Raw genomic sequence first — 25,705 nt, forward strand, 5'->3', positions numbered from 1 at the left:
ACTTTGCACTTTAGCTATTTAAGGATGTGTTTATCTCAGTTTAACACATTTCAAGTTGTTCATATCTGAAATAAAATGAAAAGGATCTATTACAGTATAAGGTACCTGAGGGAAGAGGCTGCCTTATTCACAGCTGTCTTAGATGTAGCACACAGCAGGGGCTATACAGCAGTAGATGCTCTAATTACTACTGCTTTTACTGAGTTGTGAAGACACCAGTAGCACTTACTACATGCACATTTAGACATAAGTTTGCTCACCAGTTATTTGAGACATTTTAGAAAATATTCCAAGATTTTAGTCTTAAGGAATGTTTTCTTTTTTGAATTTAACAGTCAAGGTGATTAATTTCAACTTTTCCTTTAATGACTTGGAAATAAAGCTGATTTTACTATTCATGCCCAGGGGCAATTTCTGCCTCCGTGTTCAGAAAGTTATGAAAATACAAAAAGATATTTTTGGCTTTCCTTCACAGTTTTCTTGCATTGGATCACTCTACCTTATTTTCTTATCTATTAATTAAGGAATAATATTATCTCCTTCATAGGTGGTTGTGAGATTTACTTGAATTAATACATCTAAAGCACCTAGAACAGTGTCTGGCAAACAGTGACCACCTGACAGTATTTAGCTAACATTCTTATCAGTCAAAAGCAAGGCTACTGCCTTCAGAAAGCAATCCCAGAATGGTTGGGATGGACGCATCTAGAGTCATGCACAGATTTTCCCTGCACTCATATCTTTGTCTAAGTCCCCCTTGGACCCTGCATATCTGGGTAATTGGAACTAAACTGTGGCCATTTCCCTCTTTCACCCAATGCGTCCATCACCACTTCCTAGCAAACATTACCCATTGTGCTTAAATGGGAGATTCTAATGCCTTTCTTTTTCATGGTGAGATCAAATAGATTCCATATCAATTGCTTAAATAATACTGTACTATGTTAGTTTCACATAAGTTTCATATGAAAAAGGGACTGAGTCTGATTTATTCATCACTATACTATATCTCAGCCACGGCACACTGCGTTGCGTATTGTAGGCACTCAAAAACCATTTGTTGAATGGATGAGTCAGCTAATGGAGTTAAAAGACTGAGACACGATTGGTTTTCCAGACTTTTAGAAGATATCCTACAGACGAACTCCTTTTGAGAACAATTAACCTACAATTGCTTTTTGTACAAACATAAATTGCCCCTTATTTTGCATTAATAGCTTCTTTGCAATATCCTAGTGAAATAATTCTATTTATTTCTCTTACATGTAAGCCCACAGTGTAAGAAATTGGGGGTAAAATCTTGTTATAACAGTGTTACAAACATTCCACTCACCTACACGAAAGTCATTGAATAGGACGAAATAACATTTAGCAGGTGCTTACTATATACCAGAAACTGCTCTAAATGTTTTGAAAAATAAAATAGATATTTTCCTAAGCACAATGTGGTAACCTGGATGGAATCTTGGAAAGGACGTTAGTGGAAAAACTGATGAGATCTGAATAAAGTTTGAAGTTTAGTTAATTGCAATGTATCAATGCTGGTTTCTTAGTTTTGCCAAATGTACTATGGGAATATAAGAGAATAACATTAGAGGAAACTGGGTGAAGCTTATATGGGAACTTTCTGTACTATCATTCCAACTTTTCTGTATATCTAAAATTATTCCAAAATAAAAAGTTTCTTAAAAAATGCAGTCATTTGTTTAATCCTTAAAACAAGCCTACAATACAAGTGCCACCATTAACTCCATTTTACAAGTAAGAATCCAAAGTACAGAGAGGTTAAATTATTTCTCCAGGGTGAACAGCTGCTATCATTGTCAAAGATACTGGCATTAAATAAAGGCACATTTCAGTCTAGGTTGTACGTTCTTAACCAGTATTTTTAATCTCTCAATTCAAATGATCAATAAGTCTTGTAGTAGATATAACCACAATTCAGCTGATAATTCTACCTTCTGAGGCTCTGGTCATATTGTTCAGAGGGGAGTCCATTTTGTGCTGCAATGACAGTCCCTAACCTTAGGCTAGGAGCTGTGAATTTCTTCACTTCAGAAGGCTGCACAACCAACCACTACCCACCACCATGACTACAAACTCCAAATGTCTGCATTTTAATTGATTCTCCTGTTCACGCCTTAATTCATTAATGACAGACTGAGATGTTGAATTCTGTGGTCATCTGGGGTTTATGAAGAAAGCCACTGCCCCAGCTCCCTGGATTGGTGCATATTCCACCACCTTTCATGGCGGTCCAGTCTGTGCAAGGATCACACTTCTGTGCTTCCTCTGTCAAACTACTTATATAAAATACATAGTTTCTGAAAAGGACTGAAAAGGCATGCCGAGAAGGAAAATATACTAAAGCAAAAGCACTCCAGAAAAAGGTAAATAAAAAGTCACTCATAAACGTTGAAGTCTATGGCCAGAACTTTAAGCTTAGAGGTAGCTAATATGTTTCAAATAACCTTATTGTACGCAGCAGTCAAAAACCTCTTTATTCTTTAATGGGTATTTCTGGCTGCTTTCTTACACCCTTGAAAACTTTGTGTCTGGCCTGCACAGCTGCAGCTATGACCACAGGCCACTTCTTTTTCTTATTATATTGCCTACCTATTCGTAACAATATCCTTTATTGTTTCCTTAACCACAAACAGCACTGTGGGAGAAAGAAATCCTTGGCCCTCTTATTTATTTCGGTATAACACATGCAAACGTGTGGGGGAGGAGAGTGAACAGGAAGAGAAAGACTTTTTTTTTACTCTTTGATGCTACTATTTCAAAGCACACTTTGCACTTTTTTTTTGGTGTTGTTTTGCATTTTAATTTGGCCAATGAACATTCACAAGGTTTGCAATGTACTGGGGAAAATGAAAGTATTTATGTTTTTAAAAATCTGTGTGAGAGTTCAAAATTTAACTTATCTAAGAAGAATGTATTATTTCTCCATAGATTTAGACTGTTGATGAAAACATTTGACACAGTCCTGCTGGACTCATTTTTCTTCTGGAAACACTTCTTGTTTTCACCTAATATAAGGTGAAAACAAATACTTAGAATCTAAGTCCCGTAACATTTCATTTATTCCTGAGAAATATATTTCCTGTTATGCCTTTGATTTATTCTCTTTTTGGACAAATGCTTTAACAATTTCCAAATCTGGATATTTGTAATTATATTTTCCTTTTGGTTAAATATGTCTCAGAAGATTTAAAAAAAATTATTTTGTAATGATTGATAGGAACCCTGAACTGTGGATAGAAAATGGCTCCAGAGCTCCTAAGGAATTGACCAGGAGGAAAACAAGTATGAGGAAGAATGAAGCCTTTTACATTAAGTGCTGTCAGAGGGTGTTAATGGGTATCTAAGACGGGGTTATGATGCCAGGCTCCTGTGTTACTCTGAGGCTGATAAGGAACATTTGCTCAGCAAGATAAAAAGAGCGAATCAACCAAACGTCATTTGTGATCCTGACAGATCCCTTGAAGATGAAAAATAATCAGTATCTCAGGGTCAAATTAAAGACTCAGCTCTTAGTAGATTAAGGCGAAGAAGTTTCAGATTTGGGCAGAGTGTGGTTTCACATTCCATAGGCCATTTTCATTAAAGTGTAAATAGCTAGAGCACATGATTGTGGATATCTGAGCTGTGACCATAAAGTAAAGAAAGGGCATAATACATATGGCTGCAGCGACATTATCATCACAGAAAAGGCCATTGGACTTAGTATTTATTTCCAAACACTGAAGAGCTGCAGAATTATGGTCCAGGAAGGATGATCTCAGACATAGATTAGAATATGCAAGCAGTAAACAAGCAGATGTTACATTTCCTAGCACAAGAGAGAGTTACATTTGCAAGCCTGCCTTGAAGGTTAATAACTTGAGCATGAACGGCCCCACACAGGAAAGTTAACACATTTTCCAAGTATTTCATTCTGAATGTTGCTGTCACCTGTGGGAGGCAAAGCAAATAGTTCTGTCACTCTACTTGCCTTAAAATACCCACCAATGCAATATAGTATTATTCCTTATGCCAGATAAAGAATGTGCAAAATTTGGCTATTTATCTAGAGAACTTCAAAAATTATTTGGACTGTTTATCTTCAGAATTGCTTTAGTATCTCACTGCCTTTGTTAAAAGAAAAAAAGAAAAATATTGCTTCTTATATGTAAATAGCTGATTGTTTTTATCACAAAGGGAGGAGAATAAAACAGACCAAATCATACATCTGCATTCCATACTGCTTCCTTTGTTATCAAACTGGCTGAAATGAGATATCTAGCCAGCTCACGGACGTTTCCTAGGCAGCCAGCATACTTCATTCTACAGTTTACCAAGGTTTAGAATTCTTAGGATAAGCAGCAAAGAAACAAATGAAAGCTTAGGAGAAAGAAAAAGAAAACAGCTTTTGATATTTTTAAGACTCAAAATCTGAGATTGTGTAATGCTTTGAAGCAAAGAACTCCAAATATCCATTCCACACATAGTTGGATAACTGCATGTGTGTGTGTGGCAGGGTGGATAGGTAGAGGGAGAGAAAGAATAGACTGCTTACTCTAGTTACATGTTTGCTCAAAGAATAATTTGTTTGTTTGTTTTTCTTCTTCTCCCTGAAGCCCCACAGTATACAGTTATCTATCCTAGTTGCAGGTCCTTCTGGTTGTGGCATGTGGGACGCTGCCTCAGCATGGCATGATGAGCAGTGCCACGTCCGCGCCCAGGATCCGAACCTACGAAACCCTGGTCTGTAGAAGCAGAGTGCGCACGCCTAACCACTCACTCAACCACGGAGCTGGCCACATAAAGAATAGTTTTTAAGTTTCATGTCCATAAATGTTTACTTCAGTTTTTCAAAATCACAAAGAATCGTGAGTTTTGGTCTTTCTAGTCTCATTTGACAAAGATTTTCTATTGAGCTCTTCATCTTTATTGTAAGGGTCATATAACTGGGACAGTCCTCAGTGCAAAGAAAGTGCAAGATCCATTTTCTTTCCACACTTCTTGGCATTCTGCATCCGCTTTCGATTATTTCTACGTGTCAGCAATTTTTCTTCATCTTTATATCCCTATACTCTATCCATGTATATGTATAAATTATTATAATTCCTATTATGCCAGAGAGATGGTTACACTTTTGCTTAATGTGTCTGCAAAATCTTCTCTCAGATAGACTATTCCAAAACTATAAACATAGTTTGCATGAAAATAACATGCACTATGTTATCTCACAAGCTTATAATAATCAACCTTTTATTCAAAGTTGAGTTGCATACACTTCCATTATTTCTTTTTTTATTGTGGAAAGAAAACTTAACATGACATGCACCCTCAAACTATTGTTTAAGTATAATACAGTATTATTAAGTACAGGTGCAATATTGTAGGGCAGATGTCTAGAACTTATACATCTTGCATAACTGAAACTTTGTACCTGTTAAACAACAGCTCCTCATTTCCCTCTCTCCCCAGCCCCTGACAACCACAATGCACCTCTGCTTCTAATTGACTGTTAAGATCCCTCATATAAGTGGCATCATGCAGTATTTGTCCTTCTGCAGCTGGCTTATTTCACTTAACATAATGCCCTCAAAGTTCATCCATGCTGTCGCATATGATGGGGCTTCCTTCTTTTTAAAGGCTGTATAATATTCCATTTTATGTATAGAACACATTTTATTTATCTACTCCTTTGTCAGTGGATGTTTAGGTTGTTTCTACCTCTTGTCTATTGTGAATAATGCTTCAATGAACGTGGGAATGCAAATTTCCTTTTGGGATCCTGGCTTCACTTCTTTTGAATAAATACCCAGGAGTGGGATTGCTAGATCATATGGTAGATGTGTTTTTAATTTTTGGGGGGAATCTTCATACTGTTTTACATAGGAGCTGTACCATTTTACATTCCTACCAAGAGTGTACAAGGGCCTCAATTTCTCTTCATCCTTGCCAGCACTTGTTATATTTAATTTTTTTTTTTTTTTGGTAATAGCCGCCCTGACAGGTATGAGGTGATAACTCATTGTGGTTTGGATTTTACATTACCTTAATGATTAATGATATTGACTGTCTTTTCACATGGCTATTGGCTATTTGCATGTTTTTTATGGAGAAATATCTATGCAAGTTCTTATGTATTTTTGATGTAAATCTCTTATCAGATCTATGGTTTGTATATATTTTTTCCCATTCTTTAGGTTGTCTTTTCACTCACTGGATTGTTTCCTTTGCCGTGCAGAAGATTTTTAGTTGATATAGTCCTACTCGTCTATTTGCACTTTTGTTGCCTGTGCTTTTGGTGTCACAGCCAAGGTAAATATCAAGAAGCTTTCCTCTGTTTTATTTTAGGAGTTTCAGAGTTTCAGGTCTTGTGTTTATGTCTTTAATCCATTATGAGTTGATTTTTCCGTATGATATAAGATAAAGCTTCAATTTCATTCTTTTACATGTGGATTTCCAGTTTCCCCATTGCATATTCTTGACAACCTAATTAAAGATCAGTTCCTCCATATGCACGGGTTTATTTCTGGGCTCTCTATTCTGTTCCATTGGTTTATCTTTCTGTCTTTATGCCAGTACCATACTGTTTTAATTACTGTAGCTTTGTGCTATATCTTGAAATCAGTATGTGTGATGCCCCCAGCTTTGTTCTTCTTTCATAAGATTATTCTGGCTATTTGGAGTCCTTTGTGGTTCCATATGAATTTTAGGATTGTTTTTAAAAATGCCATTGAAAGTTTGATAGAGATTGCATTGAATCTGTAGGTCACTTAGAGTAGCATGGACAATTTAATAATATGAAGTCTTCTAATCCATGAACATGGGATACCTTTCCATTTATTTGTATCCTTAATTTCTTTCATCAAAGTTTTGTAGCTTTCAGTGTCCAAGAATTTTGCCTCCTTGGTTAAGTTTATTCCTAAGTATTTTATTCTTTTTGATGCTATTATAAATTAGATTGTTTTCTTAATTTTCTTTCAGATAATTCATTGTTGGTGTATAGAGACATAACTGATTTTTGTATGTTGATTTTGTATCCTACACTTACTGAATTTGCTTATTTGCTCTAACAGTTTTTTCATGGAGTCTTTATGGTTTTTGCATATTAAGATCATGTCATCTGCAAACAGAGATCATTTTGCTTCTTTCTTTCTAATTTAGATTGTTTTTATTTCTTTTTCTTGTCCAACATCTCTGGCTAGGACTTCCAGTATTATATTGAACAGAAGTAGAGAGAGTGGGTGTCTATGCCATGTTCCTGATCTTAGAGGAAAAGCTTGGGCATGTGTTTCAGTCTTCCCTTTCTCTCCCTAGAGATAAGCCCAGCACTGGGAATCTTGCAGGATGTGTTGCACTGAGCAAGGAGGAGAGGGCTCTTGTGGGTGACTGCATACTAGTCCAAACCTTCCTCAGGCATCTAGTAGATCTAGAGTCCCTAGGATCACCAGCTCTCCAAAACCTATGAGACAGCACCCAATCATTTGGCAGCCCCTGGAAAAGCTGGAACATTGGCTGCATGGTCCAAATCTTTCCCTTTCCAGGAGAAGTTTGGGCTTTATTGTTTGTTACCTACTCTCTCTACAGCGAGCCAGGGGGAGGGGCTATGGCAAGGGCTTGCATGTTCGTCTAAACTACTATCTTTGTTCTCAGTGACTCCCAATCTGGAGTCCTTTTTTGTAAGTGTTCAGATTCAGGCAACACAGAAACCAGTCCCTCAGGAAGCCCCCAGAAGAATCAGAATGTTGGCTGTATGGTCCAGTCCGTTCCTTCCTTCCCCCAAAAGAAAGTAGGAGCTGAAGGTTTCCTCCTACTCATATGGTGCTATGCGGGGGGAGAGATTGTGGAGAGGGACTATCTCAGATTGTCCTACTGGCTTCAATGTGGCTGGTTTTGTGTGCACCTGGGATGCAGGTGCTTCTCAACTGGTTTCTGGATTTCTCACAAATGGAATTGGTCCGTATATTGCTGTTGAATCAGTGTGTCCACGGAGGGAAGGAGGGCCCAGAGCTTTCTGTGCCACTGTCTTGCTGATGCCACCTTCCCTTTCAATTATTTCTTTTGTCTCTCCAGGTGCTTGGTTCAGCAGTGATATATACATATCTTGTATATTTTAAAATTGTTAAAAGACAACTAGGGGTGAAGATATATCACAAAGTAACATAACATCACTGTTCAGAAAATTAGTAAGGAGTGGTTAAATCTTTTGTGTAATTTTATGCAGTTCTCCTTATGCAAGGCTCTATCCAATGTGAGGCTGGCAAATTTTCAGCAAATAAGTTCTTATTTTTGCTGAACTTGCTATTCAAGATGTGGGGGTTAATTGGAATTGGATGAGGAATTGCTAAATATTAAAACTTGAAAGAAGATTTTACAAATTTGCAACCTATGTTGAGCTAAAAATAAAGAAAGAACCAGAAATTGAAGAGTGTCCAGTGTGTGTTGCTTTCCGGCTTGAGGTACAACAGTTAGAGGTTAGGTATGAGGTCTAGAGATTAAAGACCATGCTGGAAGAACAAGTCTAGTTGTCCTAAGAAAACGATGAGTGGACAGACATTGTGATGAAAATAAGATGATCTCTGTGAAAACCTACAATCTCTATCAAGTAAGGATGACCAGGAAAGAATATAACAATAACCTCTGATTCTAGGCTAGGACATGCTTGGTGATTCTTGCATCTAAATGAACAGGTCAGAGTTGATGTGTGATGATTTTAACAACTAGAACCTGGAAAGAAACAAAGAGTACACCATGCTGAAGCGGAGATTAGGAATAAAGTCTAGGATTGATCAAACTCAGTCTTTCCACACACCTGGTTTATCTTATCAAATTGTTAGTTTCAGTTGAATAAAAAAATCTAAACTTCCCAAATACGGAGCTGCAGAGGGGAGAGAGACTCTCTTCCCTGCTTACTGAGTGGGCATATATTTAATAGACATACCCTAAGTAGCTAAGATTTCAGTCATCTGCACAGAACTTAGGGAAGGGCTGGGAATGAGAGAGAACCTTTGACTGTCAGCTATGATTTGCAAAAATTACAAGGATCTCAGTTTTGTTCTATCAACATAGAAGTTAGTTCATGCTTCAGATAAGGTAATCCTACTTCATAAGAAGGTGGTCTTGGTTTCAAGTATGCACAAATTTTGTTGTTTTTCTCGACTGCAAAGGCTTTGCACCTGTGCTTCCTTAAAGCACACTGGAAAAATGAAAACTTGATAGAGAATTATTTTCTCTTTTGCTATACTAATCAATACATACCTTATCAGCCAGGAAAACTACAAATTATCATGGTTCTGAAGTTGGCAGACTGATGCAATTAGTTCCCCTGAATGCTTGACGTTCCACGTCACTAAGTAGAAAGAAAGAAGTCTTTCCTGCTGAGAATGTGGTAGAAATGCTAGAATTCTTTCCAGAAGAAGAAGAAATCCACATCCGTAACAGCACATTGTTTGCATGTTTTTCTAGGCTATATTTTCAGCATGCAGTGGCTCCTGCCAGAATATGACATATACCACTGGGACTGAAACTAGCACCTGTGAGAAGCATTTCCATGACCATTAAAATATTCAGTCTCGGGGTGGGACAAAACAAACCCTTGTTTCATTGAGGTTGTGCCAGGAAAGGGCCACAGTGTAGCTGCACTGCAGCCATGTCCAGAAAGCAATTTACCGGGGAGTTAGAATTCACAGCATTGCTTGTACTCTTAAACACAGCTGCACTGAACTAGATTGTAAGATGTGGCTATGTGTGGTGGGTACGCTTCACGTATATGGCATGATGCTTACTTTGATTACTGCAAACATTGTCCTAATAATACAATCTCCTCGTGCCGTGTCTATTTACCCTTTAGGCCAGTAATATAAGTGAGGGAAGTGAGGTCAGGTTTAAGAAAAGTCAGTCAATATTATTTTTCCCCACTTCCAGTAGAGACATAGCTGTGAGGTATGAGTGATGCAACGAAGACTTCACCTCACTGTGTACATGACCCTCAGGAATGGCAGAGACTGGAACAAAATGGAGAGAGCTTGTCCCATCCAAGGATGTGGCAGTCACTTAGCTCTACTTGAGTGTTGCCACACGGGATCTGGGTCCCGGTGATGATAGATCCCCCACATTCTCAAGAGAAGCTGTATAAGGTGAAATCACTTAACTTTTCATTTGTAAGTGTTACTATGTGCCAATGCAGTCTGTAAGTTATTCAAGGGCAGAAACTATGTTTTATCTTTCAATACCAAATAGTGTCCTTATATAAGAGAGTAATATGTCCCTCCCCCCGCTTTCATATTATTTTAGTGAATTGAAGTGAGCTAGGGCATGTGTATTTTATAGACATGCATGTATAGATAAAAGAGGTGGCCGCATAGCAGTATTATACCTTCCCTGATGATGAAAAGACTTTTGTACTAAATTAGATAAAATCGATATTAGAAAAAGAAAACTGAAGTGCAAAATGAAAGAGAAATTTACAGAAACAATTGGTCTTACAGAGTCGCAAGTTCTTCTACCTGGATACATTTCATTCCAGAGTATGGAGAAAACATCAAAAAATCATCAAACTACTTCGTAAACGTTTGAATGAGTGAATGAAAGAAATATATCTAGGATGCTGGATATAGTTAGACAAATTACAAGAGGGGTTACTAATGGTCCAAGGACATGTGCCAGCTTTGAAGAAGTTTTCAATGATCTGTGGATAAATGAAAAAATACAGACACTTATAGTGCATGGAGTGAATGTATTTATTTGTGTCTGGGTGTGTATATGTGCATAGATATTTATTGTCCTTTTGTTTTAAAGGACTGATTTTCATTTTGAGATTTCTGTTTCTACTTTTTGAATACCAAAATTATATTATTATGACATTAGTATATGTTAACGTTTTCCCATTTTCTTGAATATCTCTTTTGTCAAAATAAAAGACCATTAACTCCAGTCAGTCTCCAAAATTTTATTTTAAATTTTTCTTGATCCAAGAAATCCAAAATTCTGGGAACCACTGTATTGGGAGCTCTCTAGAATTCCTAATGCTCATCTTTCTCTTATTTCACTTGTTTATCTGAGATTGTGTTACGTTTAAAATGACACCAGGCTGGTAGGTGGATGGAGATTCAAATTACATGGGATGACAGAATGAGAATCTACGAAAGCCTTAATAGTTTGGAAAGATGGGCCACACTTTACAGGAGGAATTTTTAACATGAACGAATGCTGCATGATTTACTGAGGAATTGAGGACCCCAAGCCAACTACACAGTTATCTAATGGGTGGAGATGCAGCCCAGTGTGTGATGTAGGAACCAGATGTAGAAAATTGTCCTGCTAGCTCTGCCCTTATCAGCAGATAACTGGGTGTTTCATATGAATCTAGATGTTACTTTTGGGAAGGATGCCTCTGAACAAAGCAGTGCTCATTCTGTGGAACAGGAGCAAGAAGGCAAGGATTCTGATCCATGCCAGATGAAGAATAAAATTCAGGATGTCTGGCCTGAAGGACATTCAGGAGGATTATTATTGGTATCAAAAACTTGCAGGTATAGAGATTTTCTTTATGATATGAAGGACAGAATTAAGAACAATGGACACAAATTATGGAAGACAAATTATGGTTTGATGTCAGGAGATGTTTTGTTAGAACAGTAGTGGTAAAAAAAGGGGAGATCTGGGCAGTGGATACCCAAACCCATCATTTGATGATGATGAGGTCTTTGCCAGTGATGGGACTAGATCCTGGAACCCAGTTTACCCTGGAAGCCACGTGTTACCCCTTCCATTTCATCAGTGCCGCAGTGAATGTGTGGGTTGGTGTCTGAGTTGTGCAGAGAATTGGGATTAATGAGCTCTGCCTCGGCTGCATGTGGGATTTGTAGCCAGCCGTCTCACTTCTCTAAGCCTCGGTGTCTCATTCGTAAAATGAGAATGTAAAGTTCAGAGACTGTTTTTGTTTTCTGTGACTGCTGTAATAAATTACCACAAACTTGGCTTACGACAACATAAATTTATTTATCTTATGGTTCTGAAGGTCAGAAGTTCAAAATGGGTCTCACTGGGCTAAAATCAAGGTGTCAGCAGGACTGGATTCCTTCTAGAGGCTCTGGGGGAAGGTCACTCTTCCTGCCTTTTCCAGCTTTTAGAGGCCTTCCACATTCCTTGGCTCATGGCTCCCCTGCATCTTCAAGGCCAGAAATGATAAGGCAAGTCTTTTTCACATTGCATCAGTCTGACACTCACTCTTCTGCCTCTCTTTTCCCCCATTTAAGGACGGCTGTGATTACATTGGGCATGCTTGCATAATCCTTACAATTCATTATTTTAAAGTTAGGTGATCATCACATTAATTTCACCTGCAACTTTACTTTCTCATTACCAGTAACATAACATATTCCTAGGTTCTGGGAGTTAAGACATGGATGTCTTTTGGGGCTGTTGTTTTGCCTACCGCATCTTTTAAAGTCATTTTGAGTTTTACTGTCTTATGGATCTGGGAGATAATGTCATCTGAAGACTGACTCATTACAAAGGAAGGAGAGAAGTCCTAGGGAGGTGAGTGGGGCTGAAGTTTGTCAGAACTCATGGCATCCTCTTAATGTCCCACAGAAATCCCACCTATCTCCGAACCACTAAATGTATATGACACCAATTGTTCTTTCCAACCAGTCCTCAGCCAAAGGCCATCACCTGAATAGTTTGGTTCCTGATGTCATTGAAATAGCAGCCAATTTTCCAGGTGATTGGATGCCATCTGGTTACCAGTTTCTCGAACGCCCACAGAGCCTAGGCGGAGCTCCTTGAGGATGCTTGAGTGGTTTCACATATGTTAGACCCTGTTATGTGGCAGTCTATGTTTAGCCTTACCAAGTCTAGATGACACCCCTCCTTAAGAATGAAATGGAGTGTGAGATTGCTCCCTTGCCTCTAATATCACTGTGCTGAACAAAGCAGTATTGATAGAGAAAATGATATTTACTCTGTTCCCCATCCCTCTGACTTTCAGTGACCACAAGCCCTCTTTAGAAGCATTCCATATGCCACTCAAAAAGAGGACACAACTCAGCCCAAACAGCCAGAGAAAACTCTGATAATCATTATTCTAAACAGGCTCGCCAATGTTCTTTTAAAAAATTTGTACTAGAATATTTATGTTCTTGATTTTCAAAGTTGAAAATGTTTTGTGAACCCTGCCCAGAGCAGAGGAGTGAGAGGCATGGCAGACTCTCTTTCCAACAAACAACCATTTAACTGGAGAAAATTATTAAAACAATCATTTAAAGAATCTAGAAGTTGCCCTAAAGGCATATAGAACCTGGAGAAACGGTCATTGAAGAAATTCTACTAAATCTCAGTAAGAACCATGGAATCTGTGTCATTTGAACCAAAACCCACTCTCTTCCCCTCCCTCTCCCTGCAACCTCCTTCTTGTGAAAATTTCTCCAGGAGTTATAACGCTGGTGAGTGCAGTAAAGAAGATGAGGGCTCCCTCTCTCCCGTGGTCCCAGTCTAGGGCTACATTTTCAACTCATGAGGAGCAGGCTGCCAGCTTTTCTCATCTCCCTCAGTCCTGTGTTGCAGAAGCTTTATTTTAGGCAAGAGTAGCTGAGAGGATCAGGTCTCTCTTGCTCTACAAGCTCCCTTCCTAAAACAGAAACTCTACCCAGGCATGGCAGACCACCACAAGGCAGGACCCTAGTGCTTCTGCCCAGCTCATTTATAGGGTAGAGATTTAACTCTGAGAAAGGCAAGCCAAGAACAGTAGGGACCATCATTCTATGTCCCCTGTGAGTGCCCCTAGCACTTGCTTGGCGAGCAGAGGTGTCACTCTATGAGAAACAGGCCACTGTCTCTGCCTCCAGCTCTTATGCAGTGCCACAGAGGTTCTACCCTGGGGGAGAGGCAGGCCTTAAAGACAAAGAGCTCCATAGCTCTCCCTGAGAAAAGCGACTTTATGTGGAACAGAGCATGGAGAATTCCATGCCTAAGGGCACTTTTGAGAGGAATGGAGATTTTCGTGTAAAGTAATTAGAAGGGCTCTTATAACTCCATGATACAAGTACGAATAAGCAAAATGACATGGCAATGAGAAGTTTAATAGAGAGAACCAAGAAAAGACACCCAAGAAGAGCTCTCCTGGGGTCACAGTCGACTTTACCGGTAGGGAGTGCTGTGTGCAAGCTCCAGGCATCACTCACTCAGGAGCAATCAGCAGGGAGTGGGACAACCTTGAAAACATTCCCAAAACAGCATACAGATCAATCAACAAAGGACAGAAGCCTCACTGGCACTAGGACTTTAAGCTCAGCCTCTGACCAACTACTGATTGCATACTAAGCTACTCTTACCCAGGGGCGATGCCTAGGAAGCTAGGCCTAAAAATAAAATCACATGCATCCTTAATAGTGTAAAAGGCTGTGCGCATGCCCAAGACTGTGCCCTTTCAGAAGTTATCAGAGAGGCAAATAGAAGCTACCAATCTCTGGTTGAGTGGTTGAGCATGGAGTAAAATCACGAACTCCTTAAACTGTGATAACAGCCTCCAAGCCACGTGTATATGCAAGGGAAAAGTGTGAAAATCTAACTGGCTAAAGAAGGCTTAAGTACACCCTTTGAAAAATAAGTGACATATGTGGCCCTAGGTGGACAGACCAAAAGATAAAAACAAGAAAGAATATCTAACAGGGACATCAGAGGCTGCACACCGAGAGGAAATAGACTTCACAGAGTCAGATCAGTCAATTCACTAGACAAATAAATGACTAAGCAAGCGGTGGTGACATTAAGATGTGGGGGAGGGTGTCAGTATCTAGAACTTTCTACAACATATTTAAGATTTCTAATTTTCAACCAAAAATTATGAGACATGCAAAGAAATAGGTAAGGATGACCCATACACAAGAAGAAAAGCAGGTAACTGCAACTGCTTTTGAAGGGGTCCAGATATGGAACTTAGCAAGCAAGGACTTCAAAGCAGCCATTATAAGTATGCGCAAAGAACAAAAGAAAACTATGTATAAATTATTAAAGGAAGATGTGAGGACAATGTTTCATCAAATAGAAAATATCAATAAAGATATATAAATTATTTTTTAAAAGCCAAATGGAAATTCTGGAGTTGAAAAGTAAAAAGACCAAAATAGAAATTCACTAGAGGTGTACAACAATATTTTTGAGCTGGCAGAAGAAAGAATTAGCAAATTTAAAGATAAGTTAATAGAGATTATGGAATTTGGGTGCAAAGAGAAAAAAGAATGAATAAAAATGGACAGATCTTTAGAGAAATGTTGGGTACCAGTAAGGACACAAATATGCATAATAAGAGTACCAGAAGGAAGAAAGAGAAAAGGGCAGAAATAGTGGGTAAAATAATGAAATAAAGAAATGATGGCTGAGAACTTTTCAAATTTGACAGAAAATATTAATCTACACATCCAAGAAGTTCAAATAGCGTAAATGCAAGGATATCCATAGTCATGCAAATCATACACAAAAGGTTGAAAGACAAAGACAAAATTGAAAGCAGCAAAAAACCCACAACTCTTCAAGAAAAACCCAACAAGATTAATAGTTGACTTCTCATCAGAAATAATGGAGGGGAGAATTCAGTGGGATGACATAGTAGAAACGCTGTAAGTAAAAAACTGCCAACAAAGAACCTTATAAATAGCAAAATTATCTTTCAAAAATGAAGGTAAAATAAAAACATTCCCTGACAACAAAAGCTGAGGGAATTTGTTGCTAGTGTATCTGCCATACAAGAAACACCAAAGGGAACGCTTCAGGCTGAAAGCAGATAACAATTGACATTAAATCCAATTCACACATGTGAAAAAGAGTGCCAGTAAAGGCAATTATGTAGGTAGTTGTAAAAATAAAACACAGAAGTGCATACTTCTCTTTTTCTTCTTTTACCTAATTTAAAGAGAAATTTTATAAAATGTATGTATGTAATCATATTTTTGGACTTACAGAATTGTAATATATTTGATAATATCAGCACAAAGGAGGAAGATAGAAGCAAAATTATATTGAAGTGAGAGAATGACACCAAATGGTAACTCAAATCCACAAAAAGAGGGCCTGGCCCTGTGATGTTGTGGTTGGATCCAGTGTGCTCTGCTTCAGTGGCCCACATTTGTAGGTTTGGATCCTGGGTGTGGACCTACACCACTTGTCAGCCATGCTGTGGCAGTGACCCACATATAAAGTGGAAGAAGATTGGCACAGATGTTAACTCAGGGCTAAACTTCCTCAAGAAGAAAAATGATGGAACCCAACATTTCTCTAAACTCTGTAAATACATGCTTGTGCTCTTTTCTTTTCTCAGCTTCTTTAAGACATAAGGTTACATAAAGTGACAATTATAATAAAAACACTTTTTTAGGTTTCTAATATATAGAGACCTAATATGTATAACAATAGTAGAACAAAAGAAAGGGTAGGAAATAGGATGATATAAGAGGAAAGTTGCTTGATTTTACTAGAATTAACTTAGTATAAATCTGAAGTAGGTTTTATAGGTTAACATGTGTATAGAAAGTCCTAAATCAAACACAAAGAAAATACTTTAAAAATATACAATTAAAAAATTTTAAAGGAATAGAAATATTACACTAGAAAATATCCACTTAATACAAAAGAAGTCTGTAAAGGAAGGACAGAGGAACAAGAAACACATGAGACATTTGGAGAGCAAAAAGCAAAATATAAATCCAACCATATCAATAACAACATTCCATGTGAATGGACGGCGCTGTAACAACTGGAGGTCCTCATACAAAAAAATGAATCTAGACACAGACTTTACACCCTTCGCAAAAGTTAACTGAAAATGGATCACAGACCTAAATGTAAAACACAAAACTATAAAACTCCCAGAAGATAACATAGGGAGAAAACCTAGATGACCTTGGGTACGGCAATGACTTTTTATATACACCACCAAAAGCATAATCTGTGAAGGAAATAATTGATAATCTGAACTTCATTAAGATTAAAAATTTTTGCTCTGTGAAGAACAATGTCAAGAGAGTCAGAAGGCAAACCAGACTGAGTGAAAATATTTGCAAAGACACATCTGATAAAGGGCTGTTATCCAAAATGTACTAAGAACTCTTAAAACTTACCAATAAAGAAACAAACAACCTGATGAAAAAATGGGCTAAAGATCTTGACAGACACATCACCAGAGAAGATATACTGATGGCAAATAAACATGAAAAGATGCTCCACATCATGCATTATTAGGGAAATGCAAATTAAAACACAATAAGATACTACCATATACTTATTAAAATGGCCAAAATCTAGAACACTGACAACACCAAATGCTGATGAGGCTGTGGAGCAACAAGAACTGTAATAATTTTTGGTGGGAATGCAAAATGGTGCACCACTTTGGCTGTTTTTTACAAAAATACAAATACTCTTACCATAAAATCCAGCAATCACACTCCTTGGTATTTATTTCAAAGGAGTTGAAAACTTATGTCTTCACAAAAACCTGCACATGGATGTTTATAGAAGCTTTATTCATAAGTGCCCGAACTTGGAAGCAAACAAGACGTCCTTCAGTAGGTGAGTGGATAAGAAAACTTTGCTATATTCAAACAGTGGAATACTATTCAGTGCTGAAAAGAAAGGAACTACCAAGCCACGAAAAGACATGAAGCAAACTTAAATGCATATAACTAAGTAAAAGAAACCAATCTGAAAAGGCTACATATTGTATGATTCTAACCATGCAACCTTTTGGAAAAGGCAAGACTATGGGGACAGTAAAAAGATCAGAAGTTGCCATTAGTTAGCGGAGAGAGAGGGATAAAAAGGTGGAGCATAGAGGATTTTTAGGACAGTGAAAATACTCTATAAAGTACCACAATGTCGGATACACGTCTTTATACATTTGCCAAAACCCATAGAATGTACAACACCAAGAGTGAACCCTAATGTAAACTATAGGCTTTGGGTAATTACGGTGTGTCAATGTAGGTTCATCAGTTATAATAAATGTACCACTCTGGTGGAGGATGTTGATAATGGGGGAGGGTATGCATGTATGGGGGCAGGGGGTGTATGGGAAATCTCTGTATCTTCCCCTCAGTTTAGCTGGGAACCTAAAACTACTCTAAAAAAAATGAAGTTTTAATTTAGAAAAAAAGAAGAACATGTGAACAAATTAAAACAACCTAATAAAAAGGCAGAGATTGGATGAAAAAACAGCAAAATCCAAATAATGCTGTCTACAGGAAACATACTTTAGATTCAAAGATATAGAGAGGCTGAAAAGAAAAGAATAGCAAAAGATACACCATGCAAACAGCAACCATTAGGGAGCTGGAGTCACTATACTAATATCAGACAAAATAAACTTTAAAACAAAAAATACTACTAGAGAAAGAGGGATATTTCATAAGGATAAAAGGTAAAATTGATCAGGAGGATATAACAATTATAAACACATATACAACTAAGAAAAAAACACTCAAAATACATAAAAGAAAACTGATAAAATTGAAGAAAGAAATAAAAAATTCAAATATAATAGTTGGAGACTTCCAAATCACACTTTCAATGATAAATAGAACTAGTAGACAGAATAATACAAGGTTGGTTTAACATATGGAAATCAATCAATGTGATATACTATATTAACAAAATAAAAGGAAAAACCACATGATCATCTCCATAGATATGGAAAAGACATTTGACAAAATGGGACACTTTCATGATAAAATACATTCAACAAACTGGGACTAGAAGGAAACTTCCTCAACTTGATAAAGGACATCTACTAAGAACCCACAGTTAATACCATACTTAATGATAAATGATTGAATGGTTTCTCCTAAGTTAAGGGACAAGATAAAGATGTATTCTTTTTTTTAATTGCGGTAACCTTGGTTTATAACATTATATAAATTTCAGGTGTACATGGTAATATATTTCGAATTCTGTGTGGATTACACCATGTTCATCACCCAAAGACTAATTACAATCCAGATAAAGAGGTATTCTGTCACCATTTCTATTCATCATTGTACTAGCTAGGACAGTTGGCAAGTAAAAGAAATAAAAGTCATCCAGACTGGAAAGGAAAAAGTAAAACTATCTGTTTTCACAGACGACATGATCTTGTCTATAGAAAATCTTAAGGAATACACTAAAAACTATTAGAACTAATAAGTGAGTTCAGCAAGTTTGCAGGGTACATGATCAAAATACAACAATCAATTGTACTTCCGTACACTAGCAATGAGTCTGCAAATAAAATTAAGAATATAATTTCAATCACATTAACATCAAAAACTATAAAATTCTTAATAAAAAACAATGAAGCACAAGACTTTCACACGGAAAACTGCACAATATTGTTGAAAGAAATTAAAGAAAACCTAAATAAGTGGAAAGGAATCCCATGCTTATGGGTAGGAAGACATAATGTCATTAACATGGAAATACTGCCAAAATTGATTTATAGATTCAACACAATCTCTATCAAAACCCCAGCTGACTTTGTTGCAGAAATTGACAAGAACATCCTAAAATTCATATGGAAAATACAAAGTACCTAGGATAGCCAAAACAATCTTGAAAAAGAACAGTTGGAGGACTCAGATTTCCCAATTTCTAAATTTACCGCACAACTGCAGTAATCAAGATAGCATGATACTCCGTAAGAGTAGATTTATAGATCGATGGAATATAGCTGAGTCCAGAAATAAACTCTTACACTTATGGTCTATTTTCTTTTTTGTGAGGAAGATTCACCCTAAGCTAACGTCCCTGCCATTCTTCCTCTAATTTGCATGTGGGATGCCTCCATAGCATGAATGATGAATAGAGTATGTTGGCACCCAGAATCTGAACCCGCAAACCCTGGGCCACCAAAGTGGAGTGTGTGGAACTTTAACCACTCAGCCACAGGGCCAGCCCCTATAGTCAATTCATTTTTGACAAGGGTGTCAAGACAATTTACTGGGGGAACAGTCATTACAGCACATGATGCTGGGACACCAGAATATCCACACACAATGAAGTTGAACTCCTACTTCCACAATACAAAATTTAGAACTTATGTGCTGCAAATAATATCATCAAGAAAATAAAAAGGTAACACACAGAATGGGAGACAATATTTATAAATCATATATCTGATAAGCCACGGGTATCCAAAATATGCAAAGAACTCACATAATAATAAAAAGACGACCCGATTAAAAATTGGCAAGGGATTTGAATAGACATTTCCACCAAAAAAGATATACAGGTGAAAAGATTTTCAGCATCATTACTCATTAGAGAAATGCAAATCTTTTCACTAAGGGATACAAGCTAGAGAAATCTGGAAAGATCTGGTGATGGAATATTCAATATTTCCGAATCTACTAGGAATGGTGACTTTTTATGTGCACTCATACTCTAAATTTATTGCTAATTTTGTGCCTGCATTTAGTTATGTTGCAAATGCCCATTGAGTCTTGTGACTATGAATGTAAAATAGCTCACTCTCTCTCAAAGATAAATATAGACATATATAAAATTCCTACTATAATCCAAATTTTATTTTATAGTTTAATTTTTATTAACTCTTTAGACTAGAGAAGACATTCCATACTTAGCTGGAATAAAATTTATTTAAAAGAAGCAAAAAATATGATGATGTGAACATTTATCTTTAAGTAAATTTTTTAAAATTAAAACGATGTTGATTTTGTGAGTTTATTCAGACCAAGGAAAAAATACAGTGTGTAGATGAGATTCTATATGATACTATTTATAAAGTATGGGAAAAATAAGAACATAACTTGAGCATGATGATGACTAATTTAAAAGTCAAGTTTATCCTGGAAATATATGACATAGGCAGTTAAAAACAATATTCCTTATAGCTGATAAGTAACTGCTATAAACAAAATGAAAAATAAAATCATTGTTATTAAAACATGGAGATTGGGACAATTATATAAAACCTTTCTTTTTTGTGATAGTAGAAAAAGGGTGTTTTTCAAGGTCTTTTCTACAAAGTCTTCACTAAAATATAGCCGAGCCTCTCTTGCTTTTCATTGGTATCATATTAAATATGGCCTAAGTTGGAAAAAATAGGCCCTAAAATTATTAATGTTTCTTTAAGTTAAAACAAATTACTTTGGAATGTCATTGATTTTCTCTTTTTACCTTTAAATATTATTACTTTTAATATCTTTACATACATATATATATATATATATATATCATGGTTAAACTTTATATACAGGTCAGAACACTTTCTTATTATTGTACCATCATCAAAGGAAGGCAACAAGTATTAGCATTATAAATAATTTTTTCAACCAATGAAGATATAAAAAACCTCTGTAACCCTTCACGGAATCTAGACCACAGGATTTAATGAGAATCAGCATTTACATGACCAAGTTTTCAAAACGAAGTGTTCTGCTCAGGTTACCATAATGGTAGAAACATTTCCCCCCTCCCTGATTATCCTCCAGCAATATCTAACACCGAAATCAATAGTTAGAGTCACTTTACTTTGGAATCCCTTATCAAACGTCCTTTCCTTCTCCCCGTATTTGCTGAATTCACAAGCGGGTGAGAAAATTTGGCTTAGAAATGTAAGCCTTCCTGTTTCCTGAAATTCCCAGCATACTTCTTGTTGTAAAGGTGGAAAACTTCTGGTACTAGTGCTGCATGTAGATTAAAAGCCAGAAAAGGCCTCATGTTTTCTATTCATCTGGGATCCAGAGAGTCCTGCCTCTCAGCAGTACAGATCTCCAATGCTGATAGGCAGCTAAAGCCACGGGGAGTATTCAGCTATACCTTCCGTTTACTCAGTGCTTATCGAGGGTTGAGCAGGCCCTGTGAAAACCTATGCCAGTCAGCCTGTCCTGAGATTGACTTATTCCAGGGAACTCATTTAATAACCTACACTGAAAATAGTTTTTTCTACTAGAGATGGCTGCCTCAGAAATGAAGATTTGACTGAACCTAAAAATTATACTGAAGTACTAAATACACTGAAAACTATATAAAATCAGAAAAAAAAAAAAAAATGCATCTGCCTAGGGAGATAAACCTCCTAGAGCCTTATGTTGGCTGGTAGGAACTGTCTCCTTAGGTCAGTACCTACAAAATGGTGCTCTGCTCTCCAAACTGTCTGCTTTTCTTCGGATTCAGGGTTCATGTTCTCTTGGTCTAGTAACTGAGCCTGCAGTTTGCTCTGATCTCCACTTTGTAGAATATGGTGAAGGTAATAGTCTCTGGTCAGGGGGAATCTGTTTTATTTAGATCTTCCTTTAACTAAGGAGTCCAGAGGAGATAGTAGTGAACACCTGGTGTTTTTGTCACTTGGCATTATTTCACACCCCCTTCGTTTTGTTTGTTTTTATTTTTAAGAGAGGGGAGTGACATAGCACTATAACGTTCCTCTGGGCAATTGTTCATTTCCATTCTCTGAATAAATGATGGTGGTGAGATTGACTTTATTCTCCACTCCATTCCATATTCTGGAGGATGATGTGGTTAAGCCACTGGCTTGTTCCAACCTTCAGCCGAAGTGACGGAAAAATAATCCAATCAGAGTTTATGAGATGACAGAGAACATTTGCTGAAGCTGGTGGGAGAAACAGGGCTCTTTCTTCCCCTGTGGGCATGGTATGAGGAGGTGAAGTCAAGACCTGCCAGAAGCCGTGCAACATACCCTAAGGGGAGAAGCTGAAACTGCCAACGGGACCAATTTTGAAGCCTCAGGATAAACTTACTACCACAGAGTGCAGAGCAGAGAGATGGAGAAGAAGGGGCTTTTGGTCACACCGTTTAAGCCACGGAATCAAACCTCATCTGAAACTAAATTCACAAATCTAGACTTTTAAATTACTAATGAATAGATTAACTTTATATTTGTTAGTTTAATGTAGATTTCCTGTCACTTGCTGATGACAGAGCCAAAGAAATGTTACTTAACTCATAAAGAAGTGAAAGCTCATTCATCAAAGATAATAATTTTCTTTCTTAATACTCATAATATTTTTGACCATCAGGAAAACTTGTTGCTTACAAAGTCATGTGTGTGTGTGTGTGTGTGAGACTGGGAAGCACAAACAGTGAAGAGTCACGTGTGGACGGGGTCTGAAGTTTGTAACAACCAGATGGAGGGTTCCAATCTTTTCCATGGAGGAAATACCACTTTGGAGTCTAGTGCTTTTTTTGATGCCATACTTAACTGCGTGTTTTACACTGTGAATTTCTTGGATACTGTGCAAGCCTATTTTAGAGGCTTAAGCAAGGGTGTTCACAAACTCCCTGGATGTCCTTAAAAGGACGGGAAACACTGATGTGCTGCCTCTCTTTGTTCACATTTGGGTACTACTTAACAGAGGGTCAACGATGTCTGCGAAAGACCACAGATGGAAGCTGCCTGCAATTTCCCCAATTTTCTGTAATTGCCTCTGGCCTTTGCACTTCAAATGAACAAAGAGGAATTCCTTAAAATTCTTTTTTTTTTTAGATAAATGCTATACTTTTGTTCCATAATAAACTAAGTTATAATCTCTCTTTTTCCCTAATAAATCCTACTGTACCAATGTTGGATTTCCTCTGACATTTACTCCTACCTATATTTCCACTTTGGAAGACTGGCTCTTTGTTTTGTTTCTTCCCTGTGGTAGACCATTAAAAAAAGGTCGATTTTAGGAACTCTTTGGGTTGGAGTATTTTTCCTTTTATTCCTACTTTTATTCCTATCTTGAAAGACTACAAGTTTGCATCTAATTTTTCAGAGTAAGCATTTTTATTATTCCAAATCTGATTATCTGTGCGAGGCTTGAAATCAGGCTGTATACACACGGTTTAAAGGGAAAAAAGTCTTGGAAACCATTCATTTGATTTTATCAAAGTGAAAGTTTGCCCTGACAGTTCTAAGCCTTCCAAAGATGCCCAATTAGTGGCGTGAACTACCTGGATTGGCTCTCTCTGTGTAAAGCCCTTCTTTTCTTCTCTCTACTCACTCTGTAGTATCTAAAAATATGGATTTGGCTCTGTTGCTCCACTGTAAATATTCCTTAAAGGTTACCAATCCTAAACATGGAATCCAGTCTCTAACCTTATTTTTCATGGCACTTCTATTGCACTTTTCTATTGCACTTTACAAGAACAATTCTCTCTATTTCTCCATACAATCTTTTGTTTTAAACACTAGAATGCAGAATCCTAGCCTTTACTTTTTCTTCTCACATCCCAAATGCAGGCATTTCAAATGTTTTCCTCTGTCCTCTTTATCTCTCTATTTCATTTTCTTTTTGCTCATTATCCATTTCTAAGACCTCAAAAGTCAACTCCGTGTGTAACTTCAAAAATCTATGTTCATCAGCTCCAATTAGCATGCTAAAAGCCAAATCTCAAATGTTCAATGTCTGCTTAACATCTTTGGAAATCTCTACATTATTTCAAATTTGATGATCTCATTATCTTTTACGCTAAATAAGAACTTCCATCTAAGACTGAACAACTAGGAGTCAGTATTTATTTAGACTTCCCATTCTCTTGACGCCAACATCTACTCAATCAGCAAATCCTCCTTTTCCTTCTATTCCTCTTCTACAATTCTGGAACAGTCCTTAATTACCTCTTGACGCCAACATCTACTCAATCAGCAAATCCTCCTTTTCCTTCTATTCCTCTTCTACAATTCTGGAACAGTCCTTAATTACCTCTTGACGCCAACATCTACTCAATCAGCAAATCCTCCTTTTCCTTCTATTCCTCTTCTACAATTCTGGAACAGTCCTTAATTACCTCTTGACGCCAACATCTACTCAATCAGCAAATCCTCCTTTTCCTTCTATTCCTCTTCTACAATTCTGGAACAGTCCTTAATTACCTCTTGACTGATCCCTTGCAAGAAGTTCCTCCCTAGGCCCTCATATCCAGTCTTTCTCTTTTCATATATACCAACAGGTGAATCTCTTTAAAGCACATTTGTTCTTTTTAGACACTCGTTCAAACTCTATCATTGTCAAGTAATACAATCACAATTTTTTAGCATAGCCTTTTTTTTTTGGTGAGGAAGACTGTCCTTGAGCTAACATCTGTGCCAAGATTCCTCCATTTTATATGTGGGACGCTGCCACAGCATGGCTTGATGAGCTGTGTATAGGTCCGTGCCCAGGATCCGAACCCACAAACTCGGGGCTGCTCAAGAAGAGCGCTTGAACCCAATGACTTAAGCCACTGTGCCAGTCCCATCCTAAGATGGCCTTTAATCACCTCTCCTACCTTTTCAACTTTATCCCTTGCTGCTCTCCACCTGGAGCATGAGGATGCCTCAGCATTCATTACCTCTCCAGTCCATGCAAATCCTTATATGTAGGACAATTTCCTTCCATCTCTATCCATGAGAGTTCAGCTATAAAGCTGCAGAAACAGCCAAGCCTTCAGAATCCTTTCATTCCCTCTTGCCTCTTTTCTCTGACCTCACAGTAGAAGTGTGCTTTCCCTATTTGACTTTTATTAGGTTTTGTTATTGTTATTTTTTAATTATTTTTATTTAAAATTATTATTCAAAAAATCTTTTTTTGCACTGTTTTATTTGTATGTATCTTCTTGACAAGAAAGCCATAACTTCCTCAAGAACTGGTAATTCATATTATCCACTTTTCTATTCTCTACAATGCCTTAAAGGCACTGGCTAGGTACTCGAGTAAATTTTTGAATTTATTGC

The sequence above is a fragment of the Equus przewalskii genome, chromosome 9 (assembly GCF_037783145.1).
Source record: "Equus przewalskii isolate Varuska chromosome 9, EquPr2, whole genome shotgun sequence".
NCBI classification, from domain to species: domain Eukaryota; kingdom Metazoa; phylum Chordata; class Mammalia; order Perissodactyla; family Equidae; genus Equus; species Equus przewalskii.